The following is a 15,561-nucleotide window of genomic DNA, read 5'->3' as shown; positions in this document are numbered from 1 at the left end:
GCATCAAGCTCAGAAATAGAAACTTTGAGTGAGAGAGATGAACATTTCATAGGTTGATCAGTTACTTTACTTTTGTCATCTGAACTTTTTTTTTTCGGTGGCTCGAACAAAAATAATTTCATTATTTTATATTTTCTATTTGAAATTTTTGTAGCATTATGTTGTTGATTCATGTTTATCTCGTTGAATCTCCAAGAACCTTTGGGAAAAACATTCATCTCTCACGCATGGTTTTGCATCTTGGGCTCAGCCCAATTTCTAACATGAGCTGGCTACCTAGCCCATCCCTCCTCAGTCATCTCTTATTACCCAACTCAACTCAACTCAACTCAACTCAACTAGCCTATTTGACACAAACTTCATGTATTTATATGCATAAGCATATTTGTTCATGTCTTGTGAAACACATCTAAATGGCATTAAATCAAAGTGAATGGATCAAAACTCTAATTTGACATGAACTCCAAATTATATTGTAAACTTTAATTATGCAAACTATAAACATTAAAGTGCACATAATCAAAGTGAATCAATTTTTGTATATGGTTAATCTGAAAATTTTGTTTATGGCAGAGCTGAAGATAAAGCCAAACTACTTGCGATGGTGAAAAGTGATCTACCTTGTGGTAACAACTTTCGAGTGATAGCCGTAGTTGGCATGGGAGGGATTGGCAAGACGACAATTGCTCAAGAGGTGTACAATCACAAGGAACCGGAAGGCTTCAAGTTTGTGGAAAAAGCTTGGTTCTGTGTTTCAATCAATTTCAATATTTTAACTATCTCAAATAGTCTCCTTGGGTCATTAAAAGGCACCGCGTTCTCCATCCCAAGTGATTTAAATGGACTGCAAGTTGAACTGCAAAAGGCAGTGAGTGGAAAAAAATTCTTGATAGTATTAGACGATGTTTAGGAGGTGAAACACAACAACTGGGAAAAGCTAACGTCTCCTTTCAAAGCTGGTGCAACCGGAAGCACGATGATTGTCACAACACGCCATGAAAGTGTTGCAAAAACAATAAGATGCTCGGATAGTACTTATCATCTACCGCTTTTATCCAATGAAGCTTGTAAATCTTTGTTTCAGGAGCACGCACTTGCAACTGGTACGGCTGCTTATACAGAGACAATTTATGAAAAGGTAGTTGAAAGGTGTAGTGGCCTGCCTCTGGCAGCAAAAACCCTCGGGGGTCTTCTACACTCTTAAGTCTACTGATACTTGGGAAAAAATACTAGACAACAAAATATGGAATTCATCTAAAGAAAACGATATTCTCCCAGTATTAAAGTTATCTTTATCTCCCTTCTCATTTAAAAAGATGTTTCGCATATTATGCAATTTTTCCAAAAAACTACGAATTTATGGAGGAGAAACTTATACTTTTGTGGATGGCTGAAGATATCATTCAACCAACTGATGAGCATCTGAACGAGACAGGTAAATATTTTCGTGATTTATGTTCAAGGTCGCTTTTTCAAAAATCAAATAATTATGATTCCACATATGTAATGCATGACCTTGTCCATAATCTAGCTGAATCTATATTTACAGAATTCAATTTAAGTTCTGAGCAAGCCATTTTCAAGCTACCAAAACATATTGAAAGGATTTGTCATTATTTTTATATTCCTTGTCAAATAGAGAGAGAAAAGAGATTTAGAGGCTTGGAAAAACTTAGGAGTCTAAGAACTTTCTTGCCGCTATTCATAGGGTCTTTCCGTTACAATACAAAATTTATAAGCGCTAAGGTTATTTTTTATTTGTTGCCATAATTAAAGAAGTTGAGAGTATTATCCTTTCAATAGTACCACATCACTCATTTACTTGATTCAATTAAAGATTTGATGCATCTAAGATATTTAAATTTTTCTTACACTATGATCAAATGTTTGCCTGAATCAACTTGCTCTTTACTAAACTTGCAAACTTTGTTATTAAAAGAATGTTCTTATCTTATGAATTTACCTTCTAACTTAAGATATTTGATCAATCTATATCATCTTAATATAAGTGGTCAAAATTCATTGAAAGAAATGTCATCTGGAATAAAGGAATTGAAAATTCTTCAAATGTTATCTAATTTTATAGTAGGCAAATAATCAAGTTCCAATTTAGAAGATTTGAAGAACTTAAATTTTCTTAAAGGTGAGCTTTGCATTTCAAAATTAGAGAATGTGAAAAATGTAAAGCAAATAGGTGGGCTAATATTAAACAACAAGAAAGATTTGAAAGTGTTGTTATTAGAGTGGGGGTCTCAATTTGATGGCTCCTGAGAAGAAAGAGACAAAAAAGATGTTATTGAGATGTTGAAACCTTATAGTAATCTCAAAAAAGTAACAATTAGATTCTATGGTGGTTCAGAATTTCCATCTTGGTTAAGCACCTTGTCATTACTCTCTAAATTGATAGTCCTTAGTTTAGAAAATTGTGAAAATTGGATAAGATTGCCTTCACAAAGCCTATTGAACTCACTTAAAGAGTTAAAAATCATAAGGATGCCAAAACTGGAAAGAATAGACATGCGAAGACCTTTCAATTCATTAGAGATTCTTTGTTTTCAGGATTTACAAAAATGTCATTATTGGGACACAAAAGGGGAAAATGAAAATGTTGAGAGATTACCTAAACTTCGTAAGCTCTCAATTATTGAATGTCCTGAACTTACTATGGAATTGCATGATCATCTTCCTTCACTGGAAGAACTTGTCATTAAGAAGTGTGCAAAGTGGATGGTTTCATTCTCAAGTTTTCCAAAGCTCACCATTTTCAGGATTAATGAGTGTAAGGAAGTGATGTCTACTAGTAGTTCTACCGATGAGATCATGTCCTTTAAATCTAAATCTTTTCCAAATATTGCAAATTCAGAGTATAAAAATTGGTTAAGTCAAAATTTTAGTTGTGTTGAGAAGCCAATAAAATGGAGTCATAGCCTCACCTCTATTAAAGGTTAAGTATAAGAAGTTGTAGCATTTCATTTCTAAGCACGATCTTTCTTCCTAATTTGAGTGATCTAGAGATTACAAATTGCAACACTTTAAAATTTTTACTGAAAAGATTGAAGCAAAACAACATAGAAAGACTGATAATTTGTCAGTGTGATTCTTTATTATTCATTGCTAGAAACACTCTACCTTGGTCACTAAAATGGCTTGAGATATCAAGGTGTAAGAAATTACAACATTTGAAGGGTATCAATTCTACTGTTCTTAAGTATTTAATTATTGAAAGTTGCGAATCTTTTATGCACCTATCAACACAAGGATTGTTGCCTAATACACTCAAACAACTAGACATTGCAAACTGTATAAATCTCACAACATTGTCTCCAAGAAGCTGGTGTGTACATAAAACACTTGAACACCTCAATATTTGGAATTGTCCAAGGCTGAAGTCAATAAAAGAGGCATTTCACAATAGTTCGTGTCTTAAAAGTATGTATTTAGCTGGTCTTCAAAATCTTGATTTGTTCGGTATACAAAATCTTACTAGTCTTCAAGACTTAAAGATAATAAAAAGTTCAGTGTCTTTGCCGATAGAAGAAGGCATTCCAACTAGCATAATCCATCTCCTTATCATGATCGATGTCGAAATGGGCAAGGCACTAATTAGATGGGGATTGCACGAACTCAACTCTCTTAAAAGTCTTTGGATAGGTGGATTTGAAGATTCTAGGTTGATTCTATTGGAGGACCAACGAATGCCCCTTTCTCTTGAAGATTTGATCATTTCTAATTTGGCACTATTGAAATCTATTTCAGAGTTGGGCACATTCACCTCTCTTGAGAGATTGATAATTCTGAATTCAAATCTCAACTCAATTCTAGACTTAGGAAGCCTGGTATCACTTAAAAGCTTCAGTATTGAGAAATGCCCAAAGATCAAATCAATTCCAGGTTTTGGAAGCCACCACACCTTTGAGGAATTGCATATTTCAGAATGCCCAGAGCTCGAATCAGTTGCATGCCTGAGAAATCTTACTTCTCTTCAAACTTTTAGGATTTTTGATTGCCCAAAGCTCAAATCCCTCACAAGCCCGCCACTCTCACTTTTGCAATTAAAAATTGACAGATGTCCATTGATAAAAAAACATTGGAGGAGAAGTAAAGGGAAGTATTGCTCAAAGATTGCTCACATCCCTAAAGTTCAAATCGATGAAAAATTCGTCTTCAATTCAAAGGAGGAAGAACCGATTTGAATTAATTGCATTCAAAGCATGGAGTCAGATAATCATCTCTGTTTCATTCAAGGTTTGTCGTTTTATCCATGGCTTTTTGCATTGACAAAGTAATTTTTATCCTATATCTTATTTTAACTTGCCAGATGATCATCAAGGAGACAACAACAGTGGCACTCTGTTATGTTATCATAACTTTGTAAGAAAGATTTAGAATTGTTACATATCCACCATTGAGATGAAGAAACAATTGGAGGCAGAAATTCGAACTATTTTGTATCTCATTCAAATCCAGGTTTGTTATCATAACATAATTCTCAATAAATTATATGTCGTTATTCCCAAAAAATTATGATGACAATATGAAGATTTTGTGATACAGCAGCCCTAAATTTCTTCATTTTACAACTTTCTGCCCCGTGTTTACTCTCTTGAAGCAAGTGCTTTGCCTGAATTTTATGTTTTCTATAGCAGGAAGCAAGTGAAGCATTGATTGAATTCAAAGTTGGAGTAGTCTATTAGGATACAAGAATACTTAAAACATGAAGCTTAAACATCTCTCATGTTTTTGCCTCAAGGACATTTCAGCATTTTTTGGTGCATAAAAACGTAATTGAAGAAAGTTCTCAATTCAAATTCCAATGTATGCAATTATTGAAACATATATTCGCTTAAGTTCCTTCATAATCTTCATGATAGCAAATCATTTCAGTTTCAATTCAAATTCCAATGAACTGAGTATCACCTTTGTTGAAAGACAGGAAAAACGTCTTGCAGTCCTTGTTACCAGTAAAGAATTAAGGCAGCATTTTTAACATGAAAAAAAGCAAGTGATGTTGCTTGTGATAAGTTACTATATACAACCCTATGACTGTTTCAGCTTGGATAAGCAATTCTTGAATGAGTTATGAAATCTCTGTAACATGACAAGCTCACATCTTTTTTGTAGAATCAGAGAGTGCAAAAATCTCCAATATCACATCTCTTGAACTTCTGGAGATGAAGAGCTATTCTGTTCTTGAACCTTTTTCAGACAGGGCTTGCTGGATATGTAAATCTTATTGTCACACCATTGCACCAAGAACATATTGTGATGATAACAGTAAAAATTGTGGCGACAAAGCAGCAACTGTAGGCTGTAAGAATTTGGCAAGCTATGAACTTTTGTTGTTCACATCTTGTTTTGATGTGCACACATATATTATGCAGTATGTGTGGACATGATTGCGTTTTGTGTGAACATATGGATGTTGATTTTCCATTTAAGTGCAACTTTCAACTTATTCAAAGTTGTTATTTGTTGTTTAGGTGGTCATATACAGGCGTTCACCTGAGTTCTTTTTGACTTAAATGTACAACTTTTCTTGCACTAAAATTTGAGTGAGTTTTTTTGTGTTTAGGTAATTTGTTATTTTGTGTAGCTTGTTTTGTGTTTTTATTTTCTGATTTTCTACTCTTTCTCTTTCAGGTTTGTTAGGTTGTTCATATCGTGTGATATGACTTTATGGTTAGTACTTAAAGAAAGTTCAAAACTAACAATCGAAAGGATTTCAACTTAAAGTTCATGAGAAGACTCAACAACTTAAATAGACACTTGATATATTTCAGATATGGGTATTGGCTATTGGAAGTAGGTGAGTTTAAAAAGTAATTTAGTAAAAAGAAAGTCTTTGTGTTGTGTGTTTAATTTCGACTTTGTAACTGACATTTGAGTTTTAACTTACTGATTTGATTTGAGTCAGACATGGTCCCATAGACATAGGCTAAGATATATCTTAGCTGAACCATGTAAAAATCCTCCCGTCTTCTTTACTTTTTGCACTTAATTTATGTTTTGATAGCTTTGTTTGAGAGTGAAGTGAGAGATGAATTTCCCCTACTCAATATAAGCTGAACGATCAAATTCATATCACAAACTTCTATAGGCAATACAACATAGCTGATGCACAGTGACACTAGATGTTATTGGTTTGGTAAGCACTATATCAACAGAGAGATGAACAATTAATGTTGTCAGTGGGATAAGTAGTCATTGGTTGGCTTTTTATTGAGCCATTACCATTTTAATGTTGTTGAAAGTACTGAGGCATCACAAGCTTTGCAGCCAGTGCTACAAATGTGATTCAAGTAAATGTCCTGCAAACTATGTAGCATGGGAACAGAAACGCATAAACGTGAAAATGGATATGTTGAAACTTATTTTCTAAAAAATATAAGAAATAGAAACGTAGGAAAACGTATAAATATAAAAAAAATTAAGGATTTTTTAAAATACCAAATTTTATAAAAAAAAATACAATTTTATTTTAAGTACATTAATGTGTGTATTCAATAAACTTGATCTATCAACAGACACCAAATAAAAGTTTATATCTTGACGAAGCCCCTGTTTTGAGCATTCACCGACAATTTGTTTAATTTTAATTTTTTTCCATTTTTAGTGTGAAGAATCTTTTGGAAGGATAATTTAAAATATCATAATATATGTTGATAATGAAAAATAATATAATTTCAATATAATAAGCCATTCATTGGTTATGATATCTCATATTAATTATTATACCAAATTTATGCTTAATCCCCATCAAAATGATGTCGATATAAACTTTAGGAGAATTACAACCCAAAAACTAAATATTGAGATTGAACAACTTTAAAATCATATAACTTAATAAAAAAAAACCTTTAAATCAGATAAGTCTCACACCAGAATATTACTTCATGTATGAACATATGAGTAACGAATACAAACTAACAAATTATTATGCGATTTAATAATTTTTAATTAGAGATAAAATAAATAATTAGATATCACAATCATATCATGACACGTTAATTTGTTTGTACTTATTAGAACCGACTGCTTTTTGCATGTAGTATTACTCATTCAAAACAAAACCCCATCATCAACCAATGTTTTTGAAATTGAATCAGATGTTAATTTAGTGAAAGGGATAATTTGATTTAATTGACGATTACGATCAAATTGTTTGACTAGTGGTAAGAGTGGACAACTATTTAAAAATAATCACTAAAACAATTTTATATAATTTATCATTAAATAAATTTAGTTTGATGATATATATTGTTAAAATTGATAGATGAGGCCTTGAGTTTGCATGTTAATAATGAATTTTTTAACCGGTAACCTAATTTGATTTTTTATGTTGATAAGATCAAACTCGATTTTTCATCCAATCTAACTGTTTAAACTAACTGGTTCAATTTTAATCCAATTCGGTTTAGTGAACCAAAATTGTATTTGTTAATGAATGACAGACCAATACCGTCAACAAAAGATTGTTATGACTAGAATTTAGCAGATCGAGGTAACATTAGGGACACCCAAAATGAAGCCAAATTTATTAAGCGTTATGAGAGAACGTTAGGCAAGTTGGCATCGGAATGAAGAGAAGAGAGATCCAATCTATGTAGTCATAGCCGCCCCTTTGACCAACCTTTCTGTTGTGAGTAAAATAGTTGTCAATTCATTTTCATGATGTTTGAAGGAGGGACATGGCAAGGCAGCCAATTAGACAGTTAAAAATTAAAGCTTTACGGTACAAAGAAATTCAATACGTGGCACGACTAATTGAGTGTCTATTGGTAAATCAAACGTCATTTCTCTTTCTTCTTCTCCTCGTTATCCTGATTGAATTCATTTATTATGTTCTGTCTGAATTATTCAAACTTATTTGAATTTGAATAGAATAAATTGATCTTGAAATAGTCTTTGTTCAAACTTGGTCTGGATCTACCCACCCCTCCTCTACCCATTTATATTACTCTTTCATCTCAATTCATAGACTTTTCATGTGTATACAATTCTCAAATCAGTTGCTACCAACATAGACTTAGAGATCAAATTCAGGAAGGTTAAGGTGGAATAAAATTAAAATATAAAAGAATAAATAAAAACTAATAAAATCTAAAAATGATAAGTATGAAATTGTAGTAGTTATAAATATATGGCATCATGGGGAAGACTTGACTAGCAGAGAGAGAATCCTCTGAGAAAACTGTTGCGTTTACAGATTTTGTCACTTAATTTAGTGTTAATACAGAATGGATCCAAAACATGGATAAAATATTTAGTATCTATACACATTCTTCTATATTTAGGATGGTTACAATATTATTATAATTTGAAATTAAAATTCAAACTTTAACTTTTTAAATAGTTATATTAAAGATGTTTAAGATTAATAAGGTAGTAAACTATATATTTTCATTGTGGATAGATAACATCAAAAGGATACCAAATAGCAAAACACATTCTCTAATTAAGTAATATCTATCTGCATATTAAAACACGAGCTTTCAGTTATGTCGATGGCTACTTCTCTTGGAGATGTATGGTGAGTAGGAAGAAAAATTTTAGAGTATGACAACAGAGTGAGTTATAGTTGATTGTCAATTAGATAGGTTTGTTATGTGTGAAATGGCAATGCAAAGGCTAGCTTTTAAGGGTAAGTCAAGTCACAGTTGAGGATTTGAGGGATTAGTGATGGATTTACTTGACTTCGAGCTAAGGTTTGTTTTTATAAAATAAACCAAATTCGAATCAAAGTCTACTATTATTCGAATTAAATTAAATTTAAAATTAGATTATTTTTAAACCAAATTCAAGTCTCAAAGTGTCATTTTTAACTTGATATGAAGCTAATTTTTTTATATTTGATTCAATTTCAAGTTGGATTTTATTTAGATTCACTTGGATTAAATCCAATCCTATGTCAAATCCATTTATGTATAACATATATTTTTATAATATTAATTTGAAAATTTTGAATTTTGAATTGTTAAAATTGTTGTTTCCGTGAATTTACAAATATGACACTTGGAAAATGATAGAAAAATTAAAGCAGAGAAAAGAACACCACTTAGAAAAAAAGGCTCAGCCCATTCTTCAGCCCATTAGCTTATTCCTGATTCTCTAATTATATAATACAATTATCTGTTCAAAAGATGAATTTTACAATAATACCTTAAGTACAAATTGTAAATAATAAATTAATGTGAATACTCCATTAGATAATTCTTTAAAACACAGATGAACTTATAATTTCCAGCCCCTCTACATTTCTAATGGAATCAACCTTTTCCATTGCAGCAGTTTCTTGGCCCTCATCAATTCTTTCCATGGCATTGTTCGACAAAAGCGGCACCCTATAGTGCACTTTTCTTGTACCACTCTCTCTTAGTTTATCATCTACTATTCAGTCATTTGGATAAATTTTAGAGACATTAGATTGTCTATAGTCATCCTTTGAGCCTAATCTAGAAATGGAGAAATCATTGCCTATATCTAACACATCCAATGAATTCACAAGTTTCCATAAACTTTGGAGACGGTTAATAAGGAATTTGTACCCAGTAGTCTTTCCTATTAATTTGATAATGAGAGAATGTCTCCATGGCAAATTTTCTCCTCTATTGAATCTTAGAGTTCTTCCTCCTTATTGTTGTTTGAGACGACATAATCATCTTCTCTATCTCCTAGGTCTTTAACCAAGTCACCCTCACACCGAAAATCCTCATCCATTTCCATTGAACTAACATTATCTTTTCTATTCTAACCATTTTGCAAAAATTTTATCTCAAGGGCAAAAATTTTGCAAAATTTTTTGTGCTTCAAGAACTAAACTCATTTTTGTCAATGGAATCAACCACTCTTGATTGATTGACACATATTAATATATCGTCTCTCATTGCTAGCACTGAATTCAAATTTGGTGACTCATCTAAACACACATTTTGTTAGTACACATATTATCATATGATTGAATATTATTTTATTTTTAATTCAGAATCATATAATTACATAATAACATATTATTTGCATATGTAACTATATATTTAAAAGTGTATATACATAGTTTTATTATTTTATAAAATAAATTTAGTTTGAATTATGTTAGAGTTTGATTCAATTTAAATTAAATTATTTTCAAACAAAATTCAATTTTCAAATTGCCAGTTTTAAATTGATATTGATTCTTTTAAAATTGAGTTAATCTCGAATTAGAGTTTGTCCAAATTCAATCAAATTGAATCCAACCCTATCTTAGAACCATATACTCATGATACATTTTTGAAATATGTAACAATATTTTTCATTATATTAATTTGAAATTTTTAAATTTTGAACATTCAAAATTGTTGTTTCCGTAAATCTACAAATATAACCCTAGGAAAATGATAGAAAAATCAAAGTTTGATTAAACACAGAAGACATGGTTGAGAGGAAGTAGACAAAGGGACACCATGGAGAAAGCTTATTAGTTTATTCCTCCTCTAATTATATAATACAATTATCAGCTCAAAAGACATTTTTTATGGTAATATTTTATATATAAACTATAAATTTTAAACTAATATTTTATTATATGGTTAAGTAAAATTAAATTAAAATAAAGTAACTGTCTAGATTATCTAGGTACATCATAACATCTTATTTTGTAAATATATGTTAGTACCCACTAGAAATGTTAAAAAAAGAAACTGAAATTATCAAATCTTGTACACAAACAAAACCCTAAATTTTTATTTTCTAACTTTAAATACGACCGATAATTCATAAATATATAAATTACATAATTTAAATTATTTTTTTTGAAAATTTTGGAATCAAAACAAAAAGAAGAATTCGGGCACTTGCATTAAGAGTCTGTCTAGCTATCATTTTAGGAACTCTGGTGTGAATCCTAAAAAATTTTTACAGGATGATATTAGATATGCAATACTGTTGGGGCTATTTTAGTTAGAGTTGTATTCAAACTAAGTCGAGCTTTAACAAAGTGAAGCTCGCTTTTAAGTGCGTTTGGCTTGTTTTCGGCTTGGGCTCATTGAGCATAGAGAAACACCAATTCTTATTAAGCTCATTTAGTGATTTCAGAGTTTGTGATCGGCTTACACCTAGCCTTGGTTCTTGTGGACAAGTCAGACTTGGCTCAGCTTCCCACTAGATGTTCACCTTATAGCTCTCTTAAATGACATCTGTTCTTTTAATTTTTTTTAATAATGTGAACCAAGTATGACTTCTATTTAGGTTCGAATTCAGGTTCATTTTTCCTACTACTCCCTAGCTCATATTCGTTTACCTCATGTTTGTATTCAGACTTATTTAAGCAAAACTCATTTCAAACTTAAACAAGCTCGCTTTAAACCTTATCCTAATTCTGGTGATTTAGATATTCGCCTTGTGTATTCAGTGAACAAGAGTATCATCCTTAAAACCTGGGGAATTTTCCTTGATTAAATTCAACTATGCACTCTTGGAAAACTCCGACAGATCACAAACTGGATTACTGGTTATACAAGAAAGAACAGAAATGCAGTCTTCTTTTTTGAGAGAGATGCAAAACCTTTCTTTGATGAGAGGAGGTGGGGGTTACAGTTCGCCTGCGTAAGGTGTTCCAAGTTGTTTCCCGTAGCTCTGCCTGCCAACAGAAATAACAAGAACAATGATTTCATTGGTTCTATTGAGGCCGAAAAGGAATAAATAAAAAAGCAGAAAACTCACAATCAAGAATAAAGAAATTTTCTAAATTGTATTATGATTTCAAGAAAATGATGAAATATTAGAATTTTCAAAGAGGAGGAATGAGTTTGAGTCTTTATCATGATTAGTGAAACTCTAATTTAATTAGAGTGGTGGTTGTAGGTCAGACTATTGTGTTCCAAGATTTATCTATTCAACCTATCTGGCAGGGAAAGATTAGCAACATTAGATGCCATCATGACAATTATATCACAAAGTTGGAGACATTCGTCTCAATCAATGTTTTCAAAATCAGACCGAATCAATTAGTTCAATCAATTCAACTTAGAACCGACCCACAGTTTAATCCGGTTTTTACTAAAACTTGGTTAGATATAAAACTCGATCAAACCTGCTGAACTGATGAAAGCTGACAGAATCGGGTTTAACAAAGTCTTATTACCCAAACCCTTAATTTTAATTTTTATTCTATTTTTTGAGGTTTTTTATTTTTTTTGCTTTCAATGAATTGAAATTTATGTTTTGAAGAGTAAATATTTTTTTATTATTATTAATAATTGTACAAATTTGTTTTTAATGACTTTCATATGGTTTATATTTAAAATATATATTAAATGTTTGATATTATATAATAAATTTATTATAATTTGATAATAGATTAAACAAATTAATTGAACCAATTAAACTAATTGAATTATAAATTAGTGAGAAGTGAGTCAAATTGTGTTGAAGTAGCATATCGGTGTGTGAAACCCATCGCAGCAGCTTTAAATAGGCTGCAACAAAAATCATTTTATTAAATTATTTTAAGAGAAGAAATCATAAATATACCCTTCCAGCTCCCGGAGCATCAAATATCATTTGGTGATGGCGTTTTGCATTGAATTGGAATCCCCTGGTGCAGCATTTTTTTTATTAATTACCTTATCTTATTCAATTTACCAGATAATAAACATTTTTATTAATTTTTAATTAAAAATAATACTATAACAAACAAATAAAGAAAATACGCCACTTTCATTTTAAATATTAAATAATAATTATTACAATTTTAATTTTATTATAATTTTATATTTATTAATTTTTATGATATGATTAATCTATTTTTAATTAAAATAATAAATAAACATAGAATAATAATAATAATTAAAAATTCATTAATTAATTTTATAATGAGACAACATTAAAATATTTAATATATTAATAAAATAAAAAGTATAAAAAATATATAAAAGAATAAATACTTTCTTTATATTAGTTTAATTAAATATAAGATTAATTTATTTTTAATTATTTTTAAAATAATACAAAATAGTTTCTAAATATTTTTTTATTATAATCAACTAATTACTGTAATTATTACTTTTTTTAATTAAAAAATCCCATTTGAGATAGATTAATCATACCAAATATGTCAAATCTTGAGTATGTCACAAAAAAAAAACTTAAACTTATGACCTTTTATATGTGAAGATTTCTTTTTCACCACTCAAATTATCTCTTCAGGGCAATTACTATAATTAATAGTGTTTTTAAAATTAAACCAATCTTGCCAATTTGACCAATGAAACCATGAGCTAATCTATAATCCGATCCGATCTATATATAAAAATAATCTTATTTAAAATTCGATCAAACTCAATAAATCCGTTAAATTGAAGAAACTATTTAAAACCAACAAAATCAAACTTACGTAATATTATATAATTTTTGTCTTATTAAAATTTTAAAAAGTTATAATTTGTAAAATCTTAATTAAATTAATGATAAATTTATTATTTTTTTATTTATATAACAAAATTTTAATTTTTTAATTAATATATTTAAAAATAATAATGTTTAATTTCATTTAAAAAATACATAACAACTTAATAATGAACCAATAAATCAATCAAACTACTACAAACCAACGAGAGTTAACAGGAAGATACTAAAAGTCCTGTTTATATAATCATGAATGTGATTACTTTATTATTTAATAAATGTAAATACGTCTCACTCAGATAAATCTATGGTAAACAGGAAGATACAATACTTCACCAACACAGTCACAAGAATCTGAGTACGTTATTGTAAACGAGGTCTCATCTTTAAATTTGACTCTTAAATTTATTAAATAATTTTTTATTATACTTATATTTATTTTAATTAAAAATAATTAATTTTTTTACTAATACAAATATAAATAAGAATATTAATAACATATAATTGTATGTTTGTGAGTAAATTTATAAATATATATACCAAAAATATATAATTGTTTGTATAACCATATATTTGTGAGTAAAATTATAAATATATATAGTAATAATATATAATTGTAAGTTTGAGATAAATTATAATTGTTAAAAATATTATGAATATTAATAAAAATTTTAGAATTTTTGATATTTGAAAAAATTTTGAAATGTTATATATCCCTCAACAATTTTAAAAAAGGATTGAACAAAATACAATAAATTAGAATTGTTGTGTTTTAAAATAGATTTATATTTTTACATTTTCAAAGAATTAGACAAAATACAATAAATTAGAATTGTGAATATTATATTAAAAACTATAAAAATTAAAATATATGAATGTGAATATAATATTTTTCGAAACAAGATGGAAAAAGTATTCATTTGCCTTATTAAGTTTAAAAAAAAAAAAACATTTACAACATTATATTATTCACAATTCACTCCAACAAAAATGACATAAACACCCTTTGATTGTTAAAACTAATTATTGATTCTGATAAATAGGTAAAAAATTAGTTTATTCAGACTTAAAACAGAGAATGTGCCATTTCATCACACTTTCTATGCGAGATAGTCATTTAGCCTTTTATTATAATTAATAAGATTAATTTTGTGGTCATTTTTTATTTTATTTAGGTAATATAATATGTACTTAAACAATATTATAAAAAAATGCCCGGATGCTAACTTTTTGAAAATTTTATTTATATATCAAAATTGTTTCTTTATCATTAATTTTATTTTATTTATTAGATAAAATTATGTGAATATATATATATATATATATATATATATATATATATATAAAATCTATAACAAAATATGTTATATTAGATCTTAAATTTTGTTTTAAAATAAATTATATATTTATTATTTTACTAATATAATAAAAAAATTGCAATACCCCTTATTATAAGAAAATCAAATTTTGGTATATCATTATTCATATTTTATCATAAATTAATTTTATATTTATTTTAATTAACAGATAAATTAATGTTTTTTTTTTTATAAAAAGAAGAAATATTACTGATTAAAAATTAATTATGTATACAAATTCTATATTTAAGTCCAATTAGGACACAATAAATCATTTAAAAAAATTTTAAAAATAGTTTCGTTTAAAAGATAGATAGTAGTCAAGCTCGAGCTAAGTCCAACCTTCTCAATAATAATGTTTTATTACAAGCAATTGGATGTGAATAAATATAAGCAATTTGATATATTATAATGTGATTGAATGATCTTAAATTATAAATTAAGAAAATAATTGAATCATTTAATTACATAATGACATGTCAACTATTACTATTTACTCAAACCATCATTTCTACCATAATCTAAAGTTCATATTGAATCGAGCATTTGTCCAAGCAACTAATGTTTCATGGGTCTCGGAGTTATCACTCACCATTTTTAAATTCAAAAGTGCATTCACCAAATAATTGATGTCTCATAGATTTGAAAGTTATCATTAGGGGTGGATTCCAACCAAACTAAATCTGAATAAAAGTTACCTTAAACTTGACTCCAATCTAAAATAGTTAATTCAAAATTAATCTCAACTTGATTGAATTACTAATGAAGAAGAAAAATCTTTCAAAAAAAAAAAGAAATACCATCAAATTATATAATTATATAT

The 15,561-nt window shown here is 28.7% G+C and overlaps 1 long non-coding RNA gene across 1 annotated transcript; it reads left to right on the top strand.

Moving 5' to 3' along the window:
• Window positions 1-3,529: 3,529 nt before the first annotated feature.
• Window positions 3,530-5,536, top strand: LOC123218336. Its single transcript, XR_006502672.1, has 3 exons — window positions 3,530-4,245; window positions 4,319-4,467; window positions 4,644-5,536. It is a non-coding gene; the product is annotated as an uncharacterized LOC123218336 (long non-coding RNA).
• The last annotated feature ends 10,025 nt before the right edge of the window (window positions 5,537-15,561 follow it).

Source organism: Mangifera indica, chromosome 6 (assembly GCF_011075055.1).
Source record: "Mangifera indica cultivar Alphonso chromosome 6, CATAS_Mindica_2.1, whole genome shotgun sequence".
Classification (NCBI taxonomy): Eukaryota; Viridiplantae; Streptophyta; class Magnoliopsida; order Sapindales; family Anacardiaceae; genus Mangifera; species Mangifera indica.
Note: the sequence above shows the minus strand (reverse complement) of the source record. Positions and strands in the feature narration are given on the sequence as shown.